Below are 19,943 nucleotides of genomic sequence, written 5' to 3'. Positions count from 1 at the left end.
TATACCAGGTTGGCGGCCGCCGGTACAACGGCGGCACGCCGGCAGGGGAGCGGCGGCTCCGGCAGTCGGAGGATGCCGGATTGGTGACTGGGATAAGGATGGTTAAAGCAGAACCGGATTGCCGGCAGTAGATGCCGGCACTCCGGCGGCCGACCGGCGAGCGGACGACAAGCTAGGAGAAAGGAGAGCCACCGGTAGTAGCCGGCGGCAGTCGGCAGTCCCCCGGTACACGGGGGGCTGGCGGCAAGGTTAGGGAGAGTCACCAAGGTAGGAGGCAGGTATTGCCGACAGTAGAGGCGGCAAGAGACCGGCACCCGGATAGGGAGAGAGACAGGGGGGAGGGAAGGAATGCAGGAAGTTCCGTCATGGACTCCGGACATCCCCCCCTCCCCTGAGAGGGTGTACCCATGATAGAGGCAGGCTCTAACATCCAGGAGCAGGGGTCACTGAGGACCGGGAGCAAGGTAGCCCAAGGGAGGGCTAGGGGACACCCAAAGGGGGGGGAGACTCCCATATGTAGAACCATTCTAGCAACTAACCCCATAGGACACTATGAAGGTATATGTACCAGAGCGGACTGCACATGGAAGCTCGGGTAGCCCTACTACTCCACCCTAAGGAGGAGTTGTAGGACAGGGGACAGATGGGTATAGACTAACCTAAGCATAGGCTAGGCTATACAAGAGATAGGTGGGGAAGGGAGAAGAGAGAAGTCTTCCAAGGAAGGGTTTCTGTACCAGAGCGGCCACTAGGGAAAGGGAGGACACTCCCTAACCTAAGATAAGGCAGATCGGCTAAAACGGTGCATGAGTACAGTTTCAGCATGGAACAGAGAAACCTTCCTAACCCAACCTAGAGCAGGGCTAAAAGTCCTGAACTAGGAAAGGAAGAAGACATATCGCTATCGCAGGAAAGTCATAGACAATCCTAGCCATAGAGGTAGGGCTAGCCTAACCTCACTCTCGGACGCAACCCTAAGGGAGGTTCATTCCCTTAGGGAGGACAGAGAGGCGATATATACTCTATTAGACATCTGATCCCTTTACTCAGAAAAGGAATCAAGGCTAATTAGAGGGAATGCCAAGGCAGGGGATGAAGGAAGCATATAGGGGTCCTACAAGTAGGTTAGGTTAGAAAGAGTCACTGACTAACCTATCCCCTATATGGTCCCTGAAGGCGAAAAACATTTGCATCACGGTCAAAAGTATTGTAAAATAATGCCACTATCTTCATAACTTAGCCTAGGATCACTAATAAATCATGCATGAACACTTGTATGTAGGCTCTCTGGCCTGGGGGCTATAGTAGCCGACTGGTATGAGGTCAATCGATGACCGATAAAAAGCGTCGAAACACGATATAAAAGTTCCTAGCTATGAAGACTAAATAAACTAATGTATTCGATTAGTAAATAAGGCCGGAAGCGTTGTTGTGGCTAACTAAATAAGGCATGCATAACAACGACGACGCCATAAAATGGCGGGTCCGGTAGAGGCACAGCTCTGCCACAAAACAGCAATTATCTCGGAAAGTAATATTTACTTTACGGTCAGAGCTTAACTAAACAATACTGGAACCTTGTACTCAACTTTCCAGAAGAAGGCGAGGCTGAAGGTAACGACATAGCGTAGATGCAAAACGATAAAGGTAACACAGGGAAAATCCGTCTAAGTAGGGCAGCTACTAAACAAAGGATGAAGACAGGCGTGACGTCATTTGAGCAATGGCGCCCGTTTGTTTACATCTCGAGTATCAGTAGTAGCCACGAGTGAGATTGGCTGTGGAGCGGCTCCCAGCTATTCTCAACCCTTACACACCGAAGCATTAACTCTGTTCGGGGTGAAGATAGCTATGTGGCACGTTCAGACATGCGTCCCCTGTTGATATACGATGTCTTAAAGGGAAACCTTTGAGATACTCGCTCCAGAAGTTAGAATTCTGTGATAACCTGTGGTTAAATTCTCTGGGAATATCTTAGTAGTCTTATACCCAAGGAAGCTACCAAAAAGGAACCTTCCATCAGGACGCCATGGCTTGAGCCCAAAAAACCAAGATGTAGAACATGTAGCCGTTTCGGATGAAAATCCGATGTTCTTGCTGAAGGCATGAATCTCACTGACTCTTTTAGCTGGTAAAGCATATCAGGAAAAGAGTCTTAAAGGTGAGATCTTTCAGGGAGGCTGATTGAAGTGGTTCGAACCTGTCTAACATAAGGAATCTTAGAACCACGTCTAAATTCCAACCAGGTGTAACCAAACGACGCTCCTTCGTGGTCTCAAAAGACTTAAGGAGGTCCTGTAGATCTTTATTGTTAACAACATCTAAGCCTCTGTGACGGAAGACTGATGCCAACATGCTTCTGTAACCCTTGAAAGTGGGAGCTGAAAGAGATCGCTCTTTTCTCAGATATAAGAGGAAGTCAGCTATTTGAGTTACAGAGGTACTGGTCGAGGATACGGATACTGACTTGCACCAGTTTAGGAAGATTCCCCACTTCGATTGGTAGACTCTAAGGGTGGATGTTCTCCTTGCTCTAACAATCGCTCTGGTTGCCACCTTCGAAAAACCTCTAGTTCTCGAGAGTCTTTCGATACTCTGAAGGCAGTGAGACGAAGAGCGTGGAGGCCTTGGAGTACCTTCTACGCGTGGCAGACGTAGCAGGTCCACCCTTAGGGGAAGAGTTCTGGGAACGTCTACTAGCCATCGAAGTACCTCGGTAAGTTATTCTCTCGCGGGCCAGAGGGAAGCAACTAGTGTCAACTTTGTCCCAACGAGAGAGGCGAACTTCTGCAGTACCTTGTTGACAAACTAGAACGGAGGGAATGCATAAAGATCTAGATGAGACTAATCTAGTAGAAAGGCATCTAAAAGAACCACTGCTGGGTCTGTTGAGAGCCTCTTGGACATCGAGGTTGCGAAGAGATCTATGGTTGGATGGCCCCAGGTGACCCAAAGTCTCTTGCATACATCTCTGTGGAGGGTCCAATATGTTGGAATTATTGTCCCTTCCTACTGAGACAAACTGCTAAGACATTCAAGTTGCCTTGGAAGAAATTTGTTACTAGTGAAAAGTCTAGACCTGTTGAACAGGAGAGGAGGTCACTAGCGAACTCGCACCATGTCAGAGAGTAGGTCCCTCCTTGCTAGGAGATGAACATCAAAGCAGGGAGTTGTCCGTGTTGACCTCCATGACTTCGTCTTGAAGGAGAGACCTGAAGCTTTTCCAGGTCAGACTTACTGCCAGAAGCTTCTTGCAGTTAAAATGCATTGACTTTTGACGCGAGTTCCATAATCCCGAGCATTCCCTACCGCCTAAGGTCGCACCCCAGCCTACGTCCGATGCGTCTGAGAAGAGAACGTGGTTGGGAGTCTGAACAGTCAGGGGAAGACCCTATAAAAGGTTGATAAAGTCCTTTCCTCAGGTTAGACCAGACTTATCTTCCGGAAACCGGGATCGAGACCGCTTCTAGCATCTTGTCCTTTTCCAGTGAAGAGCTAGATGAAACCGAAGAGGACGGAGGTGTAGTCTTCCAAGTGACACCAAATGCACCACGGATGACAGTGTCCTAACCAGACTCATCCACAGCCTGACAGGGCTGTATTCCTTCTTCAGCATCTTCTGGATGGATAGCAGGGCTGGGGATTGATCTTCTATCCGGTCGCACTGGTGGATGCGTGACGGAGCCGGACACAAGATCATGGTACTGCTGCACAGTCTGTGAACTGTCAACCATGGGGAAGCGAGGAAGAACAGCGACAACCCGAAACTGTCTAGACTGTCTGGGTAGTACAGACAACCCCTTATCGGGTTGCTGAGGTTGCCGCACTGCGTCACAACAAGACAACTCTGCTGGTTGTTGAACGTCTTCCCAGTGACACACTGAACGTCCACAACCACCTCCGAGAGTAGCATAACATCAACGTGCGATTGTCAACCCACACTGGGTCGCACCGGTGGAGGAACCATCTCAACTGGCGGACGTGAGTAGGATACCTCAGCGTCCGTAAAAAATCCTCTATCAAGGACTAAGCTTGGACTGCATGTCTTGCAACCAAGCCCAAGGTCTATGGGAGCAGGTGTGGCAACAGACGGGGTTAGCGACTGAAGCGGAACCATTTACCCTCCCTGGAAGCATGTTATGCTTAAATAAAAGTCCATAGGAGGCTAAGCAGCTTAAGGCTCCTCTCCAAATGACAGAGTCCTCAAGGGAATATCAGAAGGAGGGAGAACAGCACTTTCTCATCTACAGGAACCATATCCGAGAAAAGCTAAGTTCTCTCAGTGAGGGTTTCACTGGTGCAAAAGCAGCAGACCAGAAGGCAACGTCATGAAACTGCTTGACAGTCTGTGAACTGTCAAAAACTGAACTGTCAACCACAACAGGAGCGTGAGGACATACAGCACTGGTGTATAAGTAGCAGACCAGAAGGCAACGTCATGTAACTGCATGACAGTTTGTGAGTTGGCAACAACCAAAGTTGTGTGGGGAAGCCTCCACTCCTGCCTGACTAGTTTGCTGCTGGCGAGTGGCGGTAACCACAGTGTGTTGCGGAGGCTGACACACCGTGTCAAAACACGGCAGCTTGTGGTAGCTCCCGCACGGCAACGGAGTGCTCTGTGTGTGGGAGTCATCATACATCTAGCAGGGTTGACTGTGCATGGGTGGAGGAGCTCTCACAACAAGAGTGTGAGAGCAGGAAGCCATGCCGGGCGCACAACCGTGGGAGGTGTAGGCCCACGGGTGCATCGTCAACCTTCTCCGCAGTCGGAGTGTGGGAGCTGGCAACAACAAAAGCAGAGTGCTGGTGCGTGGGAGGGGCTGCGGTGGGTTGAGGAGCATGTGGTATGGTATGCAGAGCATGCTGTAAGGTATGCAGAGCATGCTGTAAGGTATGCAGAGCATGCTGTAAGGTATGCAGAGCATGCTGTAAGGTATGCAGAGCATGCTGTAAGGAATGCAGAGCATGCTGTAAGGTATGCAGAGCATGCTGTAAGGTATGCAGAGCATGCTGTAAGGTATGCAGAGCATGCTGCATGGGCTGCGGAGAATGCCGCATAGTGCTGGAACCCGGCAGCTCTACAGAACCTTCCCACTGCTGATGCGGTAGCTCACGCATGTTAGCAGATGGTGCAGCAAGAACATGCGTCTGGCAGGGTGGACTGCGCATCGGTGGTGGAGCTCTCACAGGTGGAGGGTGGGAGCAGGCAGCCGCAGTATCTTCTGAGCGCACAACCTCGGCGGGTTGTAGGTTAACAGGCTGCATTGTCAACCTTCCAGCATGATACTCCTGCATGAAGGAGCAAGCTGAGACTGTATAGTCTGCAGCATGGACCACTAGGGTCTATGAAAGACAACAACAAACGGAGCTACTCTCCGTTGTGACTGAGGGTCTAAAACAGCTGGTGCGGCAACAGACGGAGTTACTGCCTGTTGCAGTACCACCTAGCCTCTCTTAGGAGGTGTGCAGTTGTCGTACTGCAGCGAGTCCGAACTGACCCAGTGGCTACACCTAGGCCGTTGGACTTGCGCGGAAGGGACCGACTTGCACTTAAAAGCTGCAAGATTTGGTCCATGGTTTCTGCGAGAAACCTCTTCCGCAGACGAGGAATAAATGGGCTCTCTCGTCTTTGTGTGGGTGGGGTGATCACGTCGGCAACGTGTGTAGATACACCCGAAACCACGGAGGGAAACGTCTGTTCGTTGATCAAGGCCTGTGGAACCCATAAGTCCTTCGACATTACTTCTCCCCTGGGCTTGGGAGCTTGTAAGAGGTATCGGACTAGGTGAACAACTGGCACGAACAGACGAACCCTCGAACGCAACACTGTAACACTTTGCGCATATCACTTTATCACTTTTGATTTTCTGTTTGCACTTATTTCACTGAACTCAAAACTTTAAGTGGTTTGTATTTGAAACACGCAATCCTATCCTTCATTAAAAGGTAGTAATTGCGAAAACAGTATTACAATGTAACAGAAAAACATAATGAAAGATAAAGAATTCAGTGGCTGGAAAAGAGACTAAACACTAGATCAAATAAACTACGTTTAAAATCTCTCACCGCATAAAGCCTGGGAACAAGAATAAAACTCTAGAAACGTTTTACCTTCTTCCCCTCTATCGACTAGGGAGAAGAGCAAAAAACGAGAACAACGTTACCCGCTTGAACGAAACGTTTATCCTCCTCTCTCTCCCTCCGTCTCTATCTCTCTCTCTCTCTCTCTCTCTCTCTCTCTCTCTCTCTCTTGACTTAGAGCCTGAGAGATGAGCCCAATTATATATATCGTTAAAACATATTATTTGTTAAAGGAAAAAAACTGAAAGGTTTCCCAAATAAAAAGTTCCTTTATTAGAATTAAAACCATTTAAGCTAAGAAAGAATGAACGAAACGCTAGAATCGGTTTACTCTTACTGCAACGTGAAACCGTGAAATACTCTCTCTCTATCGTAACGATAGAGCGCAAGTTGAACGTTCTGAACGTCAACAACTGCGGAGACTAAACAAAACGTTAGTTCAACTTTGAAAACAGTACGAGACTTATCAAAGAAATTCTTTCAAAAACATTAAAATTAAAATAGCATAAATTCTTAACAGGAAAAACGATATGACGAGCTCAATGTTAATTAACTTCGGTTCCAAGTAAGGACCGCCTACTATTAGGAAAGGTCGCATATAAACAAACATAAAAAAAAAAAAAAAAAATAAATTTTTTTTTTTTTTTTTAAGTTTATAATAAAAGGAAAGTTAATCGAAGAGGCCTATAAATGGCGGAGAGATATAAAATAAAAAGTGAAAGAGAGTCTATACTCTCTTCGACACCAACACTTCCGTCTAAGGAAGGGTCGGCCATTTAAAAGTGAAAGAGAGTCCATACTCTCTTCGTCACCATAATTAATTCAAATTAATTCCAAAAGCTTGCTAAGCTAAAGATAAAGCTTCCTGAATAGCGAAGGCTAAACTCTAGAGCAAATACATCACCAAATCGTGAACAATAACTCCAGAATCAACAGCGTATCCAAGTAGGTCTAGCCGGAGGCACGACAGAGGAAAAATTGAGTTCTTGTTGACAAGAAGTACTTGAGTACCTGCTCACAGATGGCGCTGTTGTGTACACCCCCACCTGTATAGCGATCGCTGGCGTATCCCGACCGTAGATTTCTGTCGGGCAACAGAGTTGACAGCTACATGATCATCGGGTAAGATTAATATTGAAAAATCATAAATCTTTTACAGAAATTTGTATCTTTCCTGACCATACAAACCAGTCCTTTAGTAGGAGTATGATGCAGCAATGCTGAAATTTGGTTGTCAAAACTTACAAGACATTGAAGGTAGTTAATATAGGGTAGCAGGTAAGTCCCACCCACCCGATAGTACACGGAGTAGCCAATTTGATCTTAATATAGGGTTTGCAAGGCAATTGAGGCAGGAAGTGTAACTTAACGGACTCAGATTTGTACAGTATATTTAGGAAAAATGACAAATTCGGAGATAATTTGTATTTTTCCTAACCATACAAACCTTAGCTATTTACATTGGGTATTACTTTCGGCGTAGCTGAAATGACGAGCCATTAGATTTTAACGAGGGTTTCCTACCCCGCGCTAGTTAGCGAGGGGGTAGGGGAGGGGTAGCTAGCTACCCCTTCCCCCTCACACACCGGTGAACTGATTCACTTCGCTTAGAGGTAGGACTTGCCTTGGGGGACAGGGCTGGCGGGCAAATATGTGTAAATAGCTAAGGTTTGTATGGTTAGGAAAAATACAAATTATCTCTGAATTTGTCATTTGTTCCGTAACCGAAATACAAACCACGCTATTTACATTGGGTGACTTACCCCTTAGGAAGGGTGGAAAGTCCCCAGCCATACTGGCTTTGGCTTTACCCGGGGACTCAGAATCCGAGTGAGTCGCACTCGAGAAAAGGAGTCCCTGCACCTCACAAGTTCCTTGCTCCGCAAGGAAACGTGTGGCCTACATAAGCTTGTTTGAAGGAAGAAAGTGTGACCCGTCCTAGGCAGTTGACCTGGAGTTCCAGAAGGAACTCTGGGTTAGGACGTTCCCAATACCACCTCGTCAGGGTATGGGGGACGCGACAGTATTGACTCAATACTCAGAACACAAGGAAGCATGGTTTACCTGCAGAGGTTTGAAGTCAGCTATGCAGAGACCAGGATGCTGCTTCCCTAGTAGAGGGGACGATGAAGAAAGAAGTAAGGGCCAGACATATTTCTTTCGTTCATGCAGACTAAAACCTGATAACAATGCCCTCAACCTTCTGCTACCTGTCCAAAAAGGAGCCTGAGGTTAGATCAGCTGTTGTGTAGCCACCACAGAGCGATAGAAACGTATCGATACTCCTGTGGGTCACGTCCTGCAGGAGGTGGGCTGCGAAGGTCATTAGACGCTTCCAGACTCCAGCTTGTAGCACCTGCGTCACAGAGTAGTTCTACTCGAAGGCGAGGGACGTTGCGATGTATCCGACATCGTGCTGTAGGGCGACGTGATGGGGGAGGGTCTGGATTCAGGTCGAGATGAATGTCCTTGAGTCCGAGCTGAAGAGGTATACTGGAGACTCTCCCCTGTGTCCTCCCTGTGCTCCCAAACCGGCTGCACGTGAGGACAAACTGCAGCTGTTCTCAAAGATAACCCCTCGATTCCTTTACTGGCAACAAGGAGAAGGTTTGGGTCATCTGATACAGAATGGAGACTCGAAATCTTGAAGGAGTCGAACCGAAGGTCCGAGACTCAAAGATTCTGAGTCTAGAAAACAACTCAGGAGCGAACCTGAATGTTGCCTTCCCCTATTCTCTTGAAAGGGCGGAGTCGTACGAGACCATGAAGATTGTTTACACACTGGCCGAGGCCAGAGTGAGCAGAAGCACCGTCCCCCAAGACGGAATACGATCAGAGGCCTGACGTAATGGTTCTTGAGAAGATCTCTTAAGGGACTAAAGAGTCCGAACCATGCTCCATGGAGCAGGTCTCACTCCGACTGGGGGCAAGGACGTTCGCAGCTTCGCATGAGCGAAGAAAGGTCCAGCGGGAAGGAAAAAGTCAATTCCTTTCAGCCTGAAGGCCAGGGAAAGGTTGAGCGATAGGCTTCACTGCCGAGAGCGGAAAAGAGTTTCCTCCCGCCGAAAAGCAATAACTCCATTATTGCTGGAGAAGAGGCCTCAAGGGAAGAGGTATTTCTCCCATGACACCAACCACAGAAGACTCTCCACTTCGCCTGGTAGACCCCTGCGGATGACTATCGCAGGTGACGCGACCTCCGCTCTGCGACTGTAGCGGGTTGTCTCTTCTTGAGGAGGCGGCATAGTGTCTCCAGGCGTGAAGCCGAAGCGATGCAACGGCTCGTGAAAGATGTTGTAGTGTGGTTGTTTGAGTAGCCTGTGCCGTGGAAGAAGCTCTCCCGGGAGTTCCGTCAGGAGAAGCAGAGGGTCCGGAAACCGTTCTGCGTATAGTCACAGAGGAGCTCTCAGGGCCATCGAAAGGTTGACAGACAACCTGGTCTTATTGAGACCCATTCTCAACAGACAACAATGGTGGGAAGATGAAGGTGTCGATGTTGTCCCACCGTTACCGGAAAGCATCTTGCAAAAGAGTCTTGGGATCTGAGACTAGGGGGAAGAACATCGGAAGCTTGAAGTTTCAGGCTGTCGCGATCAGGTCCCCCAGGCCAGGACTTGCTGTTTACTATAGGCTCTGCTCAGATAGTCGGAGAGAACATTCCTCTGCCCGGAATGAGCGAGCCGATGGTGGTATTGAGAGGACCTCGGATCATCTCAGTATCTCTACTGCAAGATGCGACGGTATGAAAATGCGTCCCCTGCTGGTTGGAATACGCCAGTACCATGAAGTCGTCGCGCACGGAGCGACTCAGCAGGAACTGTAGGATCTGTAGAGGGGCCAGACTACAGCCCCTAAGCCTGCCTGAATGATACGGAGGCACCCTTCAGGTCCTGACCATAGGCCTGAATCGGAACATGCCCCCCCCCCATCCCCTTTTCTTTGACGAGTCCGAGAACAGCATCAAAATGTGGGAAAAGGACGAGAATATCCACTCCCATCAAGAGGTTCCATAGGTCAACCCCCATTGCAGGTCTAAACGTTCCGCTGGTCCCATAGGGGCCAGAAAGTCCGGTTAATCGTTGCTTTGATACCACCGGAACTTGGGCCGCCTCACAGGGCACTTATCCTGAGGCGACCGTTCGGGACTTTAGACGGGTCAATGAGGAAAGGAGATCCAGGAAACGTTCCAAGGTAGGGCTGAAAGCTCTGCTTGACCGAGAACAGGCACTGCGACTCTCCTCAACCTTGCCACAGTCAACTGAAGGGAAGGCTCGAAGAAGGAGTCAACAGCATCTGGTGTTCCCAGGCGGTCACCCATCCAAGTACTGACCAGACCCAACGTTGCTTAACTTCGCTGATCGGACGAGAAGCGGTGTTGACTCAATATCATGGCTAGATACTCAAGATGTTGAGGCAGAAGTAGAGAAGGCTCCAAGCAAATTACCATGATCCCACACTCTTGGTAAAGACCCAGAAGCTTGTCCCGGTGCCGAAGAAGGTCAAACCCGAGCCTACCGGAGTCGACCAGACCTCCAAAAAGCGAAGGAGGCGGAAGCCTGCTCCTGAGTGGCCATGAGGAAAGCAGGGAGAGTTCTCTGGGGAAAAAATCCTGCGATGCCGCAGCGGGATCGCCACACCGCATCTTAAGCAGGAACACCTGTAGTCTAGGCTGAATTCCAAGAGCTTCCTGGAAGATGGATGGAATGGAACCTGGAAGTACCCGTCCATCGGAACCTGGAAGTACCCGTCCTCCCGATCCAGGGCCTAAGAAGTCCTGCAGCCTCGTTACCAGTCTGATCGACTCTGCTGTTCCACGCTGGATGAAGTTTGTTCGACAAACTTGATCAGAGCTGAGAGGTCGACGACGGAACTCCCGTCTCGGATGCTTTCCCAGAAGAAAGGATCGACTGAAGAAGCCGGGGGGGGGGGGGGGGGGGGGGAGCCATCGACGACCCTATGGAGGACCTTCTCCTAAGGCATGGATCCTTCTGCCCAACGGGCAAACCTCTTGCCGACCCCATGGCATAGAGGCTCAGTGACACTGGATTCGCTGACAGTGACGAAGAGATGGTAAGAGCGAGGCGCGATATCCTTGGCTGATCACGGAGACGGTGCAGGAATCGGCATCGGGAAGCTGTTATCCGGACGAGTAACCTTAGGCATCCCCCCAGCGTGAGACCTGCAAGGGGGGTTGCCAATCCTAGAGTTTGTGAACTCTGCCGCTCCCTCTAGGATTATGCCTCCTCGGGAGAGCCTCCCGTGCTACCTGTCCCTGACAGGAGGGGACTGCTATTGTACACCTTGTCTTAGCTGCCGTAGCCAGTCCGATAACTTAGGCTGACGAGGCTGAATGAAGAGGTGTCGGAGACCTGCAGGGTCTGGAAGAAAGCGCCTTGGAGGAGTGAAAACGGAAGTCGACTTCCTCTGCACAACAGCTGTCCATGTCTCTGTCTTTGGGCTCAAACAAGCTCTTCCCAAGGATGGAAGCGTGTCTGAGCTTGTCGACATCCACGGATGAGACACCCGAGAGGAAGCCCACGGTCACTGCGTCTAGATGCTCCAACATCGAGTTTGCCCGCAAGTTCGAAACTTGGCGACGAAACGCCAAGGTGCTTGAGCCCGAGAGGAGGAAAGTAACCATGATCTTCCTGGAGCTTCCTTGTACAAAACCTCGGGTCGCAACCGAGGAGGGAAAGAACCTGGTAAGCCCCTTCCACGAGATGGAGAAGAGGAAGGGCTAAAGCAGTCACCCCTTGCCCGACGGAGAAATCTCGAAAGGAAAGCCCCCTGGCAAGACCCTTCCAGAGAATGATGAGGAAGGGCTAACCCAGGTTCTGGAAAGAAGAATGTTGCTCAGACCTCCCTGAAGATTCTTACTGCTCTTGCATTTGCCATGCTCTGCGTTTACGGGGTGAAGACCGTGTTCTGGAAATACGCTCCAGAAGACTCGCCAGGCTGGCCGTGTTGCGAAACCCCGAAGGGAATCGCAGTCGCAATCGCCCTGACGCTCGCGCGATGGTAAATCAATGGTTTGCGCGTGGCCGAACATGGAAGCGCCCCAGCGCGGGCACGCAGGAGCGCAGACGAAAGTGCGCGAGGGAGCGCAGAAGAAGGGCGAGCGTGGTAGGAAGGGCGAGAGCTGGTGGTCGGAATCCGAAAGTTCACAGGCGAGCAATGACCCGTAGGCAAGCAATGGCTACTGCAGGAATCGAGCCGGAGCTCGCGCGACAGAACACCGTCGGTTCGCGCGACGGAACACCGTCGGTTCGCGCGACGGAACACCGTCGGTTCGCGCGCGGGCGAACATTGGAGCGCATATGCGCGGGCACGTGGGCGTGTGGCTGCGCAGGCACGTGGGCGTGTGGTTGCGCAGGCACGTGGGCGCGCGGCCGAGCGCAGGCGGTTGGGAGATGGCGCGTTGACGAGCAATAACCCGTCTTTGGCGAGTTGGCGAGCGGTGGTGTGTTAACAAAACGCTAGCGCGCAGGCGAAGAATCGCGTGGGCGCATAGGAGATCGCTGACGCGTAAGAGACTAGGGATGGTTAGTGCGCATCGCGCTAAACAGAAGGCACGCAGGTGCATCAGGAAGGTGAGCGCTGAAGCGAGCTGTCAATCAGGCGATCCTGGACGGTCAGGAAAAACCGTTGGCGCCCATTGGTGCGTGGCAGGAAAGGGCGCGCAGATGTGCGCTGGCGATTGAAGAAAGCTGGCGCACAGAAGGACAGAAGTAAAGGTGAGCGCTGGCGAGCAGGAGGAAGATCTACGGCAAGACTCAGCTACCGAAGATCGTCCACAGCAGGCGAGCGCTAGATCGCTACTGATGGTGTCCAGGGGACCTGTAACGCGTGGAAGATCGATGGCGATCGTTGACGCGCAGGAGATCGCTGCGCGTCTGTGGTCGCTGGCGAACAGTAGCTTAGAAGCACGCGTAGGCAACCGCGAGCGTTGCTGCGCTGGAGAAGGCTGACGAGCCGGATCGCGAGGGCGAGGAGAAGAAGAGTCCTTGTCCAAGACCTGAACAGAAGTTCTAGGTCGCGCGGGCGAACGTGGGCGCGAATCAGGAACTGGAAGCGCAGGTGCGCTCTGACGGGCAGGAGATCTAGAGCGCTCAGGAGACCGATTGCGCGCAGGGCGCACAACAGGAACAGCAACAGTGGGCGATGATCATCAGGAGAGCGCTGACGAACAGGAGAGAGCTGGCGAATAGGAGAACGCTGACGAGCAGGAGAGCGCCTGTGCGCTAACACTGCAGAAGGGTGTGCAGGGGAACCCTGACACCCAAGGGAAGACCCACCATGGGAGACAACCCTTTGCCCCGAAGGGCTGTTGCCCGTCGGATGACGAGGTCAGACTGCTGTCCAGCTGCCAAGGGGCAGAAGGTCAGGAAGGCGTTGGAGATCGATCCCCGGAGAGATCTAAGGAGGAAGGAGCTGCAGGCTACATACGGAGAAGATTCAAAAAGGCGCCTCTTAGCACCCTTATAGGGAGACAGGAGGCCCTTACGACGTAGAGGACGGTGAGCCTTACGGCGAAGGCGGCCAACAGCAGAAGAGTCCTCCGAAGAGGAGTCTCTATGAGTGTACTCCCTCGCAAACGAAAGAGAAACACTTCGTAGAAGAGACGGGTCAGCCAGTGACCTAAAAAGAGCGATCCTCCGAAGAGGGGCTCCTGCAGTTGCCCAGCCCCTTGAGCGTAACTGCAGGTGCGACCGCTCAGCACCAAGAGCATAGTCGCACGAAATAAAGGCAAGAGGAGAACCCCCCAAAGGGAAAAAACTCAAGCCTGGACAGGAAAACTTCCCTTGGAAGGAAAGTTACCCACCCAAGGAGGTGAGCCTCCTGAGTGTTCTAAAATGAACTGGAGAGCTGTCAATCGTCACGGGAGTACTTCCAGGAGAAGGAGACACGCCCCTGATGAAGATATATAGGGGAGGCAGCAACAGCCGAATCCCAAGCCTCAATAAGACAGCTCGCTCCGTTGTCACATTACAGAAATGAACTAGATCGGTAACTGTGAAAAATAAAATAAAAAATAATTAGGTAACATTCATTCCCCCGGGAAGGCTTCGAAGAGGAATCCCGAGGGAAAAGAACATCACAAATTTTTAAGTAATTTGTATTTTTCCTAACATACTTACCTAGAACTACCTTCTTAGGAGTTACTGGCTAACTCTACCTAACCGACCAGCTTTTTGTATAGTTTATCTCCCTCTTCTCGTTTTCTACGGGGTCAACCTCTGGCAGTGTGGTACATGCCCGAGGCGACCCCGGGGTCAGGCAGCGTGATATCTCAGGTCGAGTCTCCAGTAAGTTTCGTTGGAATAGGTATTACTAGATCCTGCAGGTTCTCGGGGAAGGATGGGAGGGCCATAACCCGAAGGTAGTTCTAGGTAAGTATGTTAGGAAAAATACAAATTACTTAAAAATTTGTGATTTGTTCCAACACGGTTACTTACCTAGAACTACCTTCTTAGGAGACTTACACTTTAGGAGGTGGGAGTGTCCTGCAGGAATCAGGATTCGACGGGGAGGCACGCGAGAGAGGGAACCTTTAAGGAAGGCTTGATTCTAAGACCACTTGAAAACTGCACGAAAAGTAGGGGAAAACTATCCAAAAAAAACTCACTTAGTGTCTAAATGTCTTACCTTTTTCAAAACCAATTTCTTGAAGGTTATACCTTTCCGTGATTAAGGTCTTCTCCTTATCTTCCTGGCCCGTTCGATCCTTCTTTCTTCAGGAGCTTCTCGATAACCTCCACGCGTGAAGGCGGAGGGATCGAGGGTTTTCGTGCCACCTGTGAAAGTGAGGTTGTCGCAGGAAGTCTGGCCTGTCCGGAAGCGGCCAAGGAGGATGAAGAGCTAATTCCTTTAAGTCTGCGAACCAGTCTCTCTCCGGCCACCAGGGCGCTACTAAAGTCATCGACAGGTTGGACGACCTTCTCACTCTGTTCAGCACTTGCCTGATCAAACTGAAGGGAAGGAAGGCGTACACATCGAGACCGTCCCAGGGATGTTGGAAGGCGTCCTCGAACGCTGCTGACGGATCTGGGATTGGAGAGCAGAACACGGGGAGTTGGGCATTCAGACGTGTGGCGAACAAGTCTATCACTGGGGAGCCCCACAGTAGGATGACTGCTCGAGCTACCTCCGGGTGTAGGGTCCACTCCGAACCTATCACCTGACCCGCCCTGCTGAGGCCGTCGGCCATCACGTTCCTCTTTCCTGGAATGAACCTCGCCGTCAGTTCCAACCCTTCTTCTGTGGCCCACTCCAACAGTTCCGTGGCTAGGGCGCAGAGGACCTTTGACTTCATGCCTCCCTGCTTCTTTACAGATGCCACTACTGTGGCGTTATCGCACATTAACGCCACAGTGTTCCCACGCAGTAAGTGTACGAACTGTCGACACGCCCTTAGAACTGCTATCATCTCCAGGATGTTTATATGGAGAGACACCTCCTCACTGGACCACAGCCCTTTTGCTGATTTTCCCAGCAGGTGCGCTCCCCAGCCCTCCTTCGATGCGTCCGTGAACAACAGCATCTCCGGGGGGTCGGAGGCAAAGGGCATTCCCTTCTCCGTGTTTGACCTGATGCTCCACCAAAGAAGGGTCTCTCGTCTTCGAGAGGACTGGCACTACTTTGTGGGGTTCCTTGCCTTGGACCCATAACTCCTTTAGATTCCACTGTACCGGGCGGAGCCTGAGTCTCCCTTGCGGTACTAATTTTTCCAGGGAAACCAGGTGACCCAGTAACTTCTGACAGTCCTTGGCCCTCCTGGGTTGTCCCGTCAGGAAGGGTTAAAGGATACGTTCCAGGTTGGCCAACCTTCCTTCTGAGGGGAAGGCCCTTACTAACTGGGTGTCCAGGACCATCCCCAAGTAAGTCATCCTGGTGCTGGGGACTAGCTGGGACTTCCCTAGGTTGACCGTGATCCCTAACACCTTGCAGAGGTTGAGCAACATATCGCCTTGCTCCTTCAGTTGTTCCCTTGAGGCAGAAAGCAACAACCAGTCATCCAGGTACCTGAGTAGTCGAATTCCTTTCTCGTGTGCCCACGCCGAGATCGAGGCGAACACTCTCAAGAACACTTGCGGGGCCGTCGAGAGGCCGAAGCACAGGATCTTGAACTGCAGGACCCTGGACTCCCACTTGATCCTGAGGAACTTCCTGCTGGAGGGGTGTACAGGGATTTGAAAGTAGGCATCCTTGAGGTCGAGAGACATGAGGAAATCCCCTTCCCTCAAGGCTGCGATCGCTGTCTTGGGGGTATCCATCTTGAATTCCGTCTTTGAGACGAACTTGTTGAGGGCTGAGAGATCTATGACTGGCCTCCACCCTCCTGTTGATTTTTCCACCAGGAAGAGCCTGCTGAAGAAACCCGGGCCGGGGTTCTCCACTGTCTCCAAAGCTCCCTTGTTGATCATGGTCGGTACTTCCTCCTGTAGCGCCAACCTCTTCAAGGGGTCCTTTGGAACCAGCCAATCGGCCCTCTGGGCTGGGATGAGAGGGGGAGGCTCTTCCAGGAACGGGAGTCTGTAGCCCTCCTTCAGGACCGTCACCGTCCAGGGATCCGCACCGAGATCCCGCCATGCTTGCAAAAATGTCTGAGGCATCCCCCTACTAGGGGTTCCTGTGGGAGTAGGGGGCCTCTCCTCCTACCTTCTCCTGGAGGAGCGGCCAGATCTATCTCTCCTAGCGTTATCATAGGAGGGTCTGTAGGCTGACTGAGGGCCTGCCGTGGTCCTACGGGTGGGCTGTTGCGAGGCTTGAAGCCAAGGGGCTGAAGGAAATTCTCTTCTGGGAAGCAAGGGTGTGGTCTGTGAGGAGTGAGGGACGTCCGTTGGAGCTCTCCTAAACGTGGTCTTCCTCATAGGCGGGGGCCTAGGATCCATCTCTCTCACTTTCCTCACCTTCTGCACAGTATCCTCTACCAACTTGATGGGGAAAATGTCATTCCCCCACACGGAGGAATTTCTGTCTCCTTGCTTCCCTGTCAGGCAACTTCCACATTAGTCTGCTCAAAACAGTACCTTTTTTTCTCAGGACCCAGTTCGAAGCTACCGTCAGAGACTGGGACGATAAGAATTTGAAAGCCTTGCCCCCAGAACTAACAAGGTCCCGCAGCATGGCCTGATTTTCTGGAAGGGAGAGGTTGTGTGATGCCTGAAACCCCACCAAAGCGCACGACCACCAATCCAACCAGGAGGACACGTAGACCAGGTCCTGAGCCATGTCCTCCATCATAGATGCTTCCGTAGGGGAAAAGCACATGGGGGCCGTGGATGCCCTGTCTTCCGGGGTTCTCTGGTTCAGCGCGGACACCGCTGCTTCCACCGCACGGGGACCGCCGCGATGCCCTTCGGGAACGTAAAAACGTTTCTGGAATTTTAGGCCTGGCAGAAATTTGGAGGAACTCTGACTTCTGGGGGCCTCTGCTAGTCCTGCCAAGTATTCATCGATCTGTTCCATCCCCAGCTTCACGTCTTGAGCGAGAGGGAGAGACAGAGATGGCTTTTGTTGTACCGGACTGTCGGTCATCCTGGACAGTCCGAAAAGTACTGCCTTTGCAGCTGAGGGCTTGGGCTCATCCAACCAGTGGTGTCTTCGGATGAGGGCCAGTACCTTACGGTAGGAGGAGATGTCGTCCGTCGAGCACTCCCCTCCTTCCACCAGGTCTTCTGTCACCAGTTCCTCCGTACGGGGGTAAACCGTGACGGTGGGAAAAACAACGCCCGACGGGCCTGCCAGTGGTACGGGCTGCCCCGTGGGGACGAAGGCATCCGTCATGGGAGTACCAACGTATTCCGAGCCTGCCAGTGGTATGGTCTGCCCCGTGGATACAAAGGCATCCATCATGGGAGTACCTTGTTCCACAGGGGGCTCCGTGGATGGGGGATCCATGCGGACCGACGGGCGCCCTTGGTGCTTAAGGAAGGCCTCCAAGGTGCCCGTGGTCGATGCTAAGCCTTCCTTCATACTCCTTATATCCTTCCTAAAGGAAGAAGGGGCGGAGGTTACTGTACGGTTAAACAATGCACGGGGGTCTCAGTTCGAGCCCTCCCGCCAGGCGGCTAGGTCGAAGGAGGAGCTAGGAGGGTGACACAACAAAGGCGAGGCTCTAGGGAGCCACCCGGAAGTGGCCGCGGCTGTGGACAACCTAAACAGCTCGCTCAGGGGCACTGTGACATTCACCCAGTCCTTTGACTTACTCCTCTTCGCTTTTTTCTTAGAGGACTTCGACCGTTTCCTACCATGCCTCGAGCGGGAACGCGACTTTTTCTTCCTTCGGGATTTCTCCCTCTTCATTTTCATAAGGTTCATGTCTTCGTCCTCTGATGACGAAGAAGACGAAGAGTCCGATGACGATGAAGAGGATGAGGACAACGACGAGGATGAGGACGGAGTTCTCCGACCGGCCGACACGTCCAAGATAGTGGGGGGAAAATCACATCGTTTCTCAGGTGCGGGCGGTTGCAGAAACACGGGGGGGTAGCGTAGCCGAGGGAGCCAGAGGGGTCCCCACGAGTCCTTTACAGATCCACTGATCTACCTGCTCTCTAACGGGAGACCTGAAGGGAGTCCTAGGTTTCACGCACGTGGCGGGGTCCGAAGACGTCGAACTACCTTTCTCTGTGTCTCCCCTGGTGGTTGAAGCACTCGAAACACGCCACGAGGCAGGGGAAGTATCGGCACTCGGCCTACCCTACATAGAATCTACGAGAAGACGGGACCTGCGGGCTCCAGGCCCTCGCCTCCTACCCACACTTCTGCACTCCACTCAGGCCCCACACATGCCTGCCCCACACTGGACACATCCCCCACAGGAAAATCAGACTCTTGGGGAAGGGCAATGGGCCTCTTCCCCGCAATGGACTTACCTTGTCCCCTACGCTGGGTGGGGGGGGAAGAGTGGGCGCTACGGTCTACCAAATCGTCTGGCAAACCTGCAGATGAGGAAAAGCTTGAATCCTTAGGCAACTTCTTAGTTGCCTTCTTCTTCTTCGTCCCGAAGCGCACCCATTGGATCTCAGTCCAATCAGCACATTCCGGGCACGTAGAGGTAGGGGAACACGCTTTCCCCCTACACGTGGAACACAGGGAGTGGGGATCAACCTCAGGCTTGGAGAGGAAAGCCCAGCAAGACTTCCCAGCCACAGGCCCAGGGCAACGACGAGGATGCTCCATAACACAACGCTAACACACCAAGAGACACAAGGATGAACGGGAAAGTGAAATGAAAACACGTGGGCAATACGCGGTAAGCACAAAGGATTGGGGGACACGAGGGTCGCACAGGTAAGAGAGAGCGCGGCGAGATGTATATCACGTCGCGACCAGAAACTTACTGGAGACTCGACCTGAAATATCACGCTGCCTGACCCCGGGGTCGCCTCGGGCATGTACCACACTGCCAGAGGTTGACCCCGTAGAAAACGAGAAGAGGGAGATAAACTATACAAAAAGCTGGTCGGTTAGGTAGAGTTAGCCAGTAACTCCTAAGAAGGTAGTTCTAGGTAAGTAACCGTGTCGGAACAAACAAGAATTACACAACAGGCACGTGCCCTCACAACCACTTACACTTCATGGTAGGAGAGCTGTAACCAACACAGAATTATAACAATTATAATTATGTAACTATGTAACTATGTAATTATGTAATTAAAAAATGAATGAACACTAAATAAAGAACGAAAACCCCGAAAGGAATCGTTCTACAAAAGCTGAAAAATCAACAAATACAATTAGATTCATAAACTAATTGAGACAAAACGTACGGCGTAGCAACCCCACCCACACGGGAAGGAAGCTACTCAGACGTAGTAAAGGAACGTAGTAAAAGGGTGAACGACCTCAAAGAGAGA

At 51.6% G+C, this 19,943-nt stretch overlaps 1 protein-coding gene and 1 pseudogene across 1 annotated transcript in view; both read right to left on the bottom strand.

The window, feature by feature from the left end:
• PNPase (polyribonucleotide nucleotidyltransferase 1) overlaps positions 1-19,943 on the bottom strand; it is a 185,568-nt gene that overhangs the window by 119,844 nt on the left and 45,781 nt on the right. The gene's annotated exons all lie outside the window — the stretch shown is intronic.
• Positions 10,363-10,481, bottom strand: LOC137653870 (5S ribosomal RNA; annotated as a pseudogene).

Source organism: Palaemon carinicauda, chromosome 14 (genome assembly GCF_036898095.1).
Source record: "Palaemon carinicauda isolate YSFRI2023 chromosome 14, ASM3689809v2, whole genome shotgun sequence".
Taxonomy (NCBI): Eukaryota; Metazoa; Arthropoda; class Malacostraca; order Decapoda; family Palaemonidae; genus Palaemon; species Palaemon carinicauda.
This window is presented reverse-complemented; position numbering and strand designations above follow the sequence as displayed.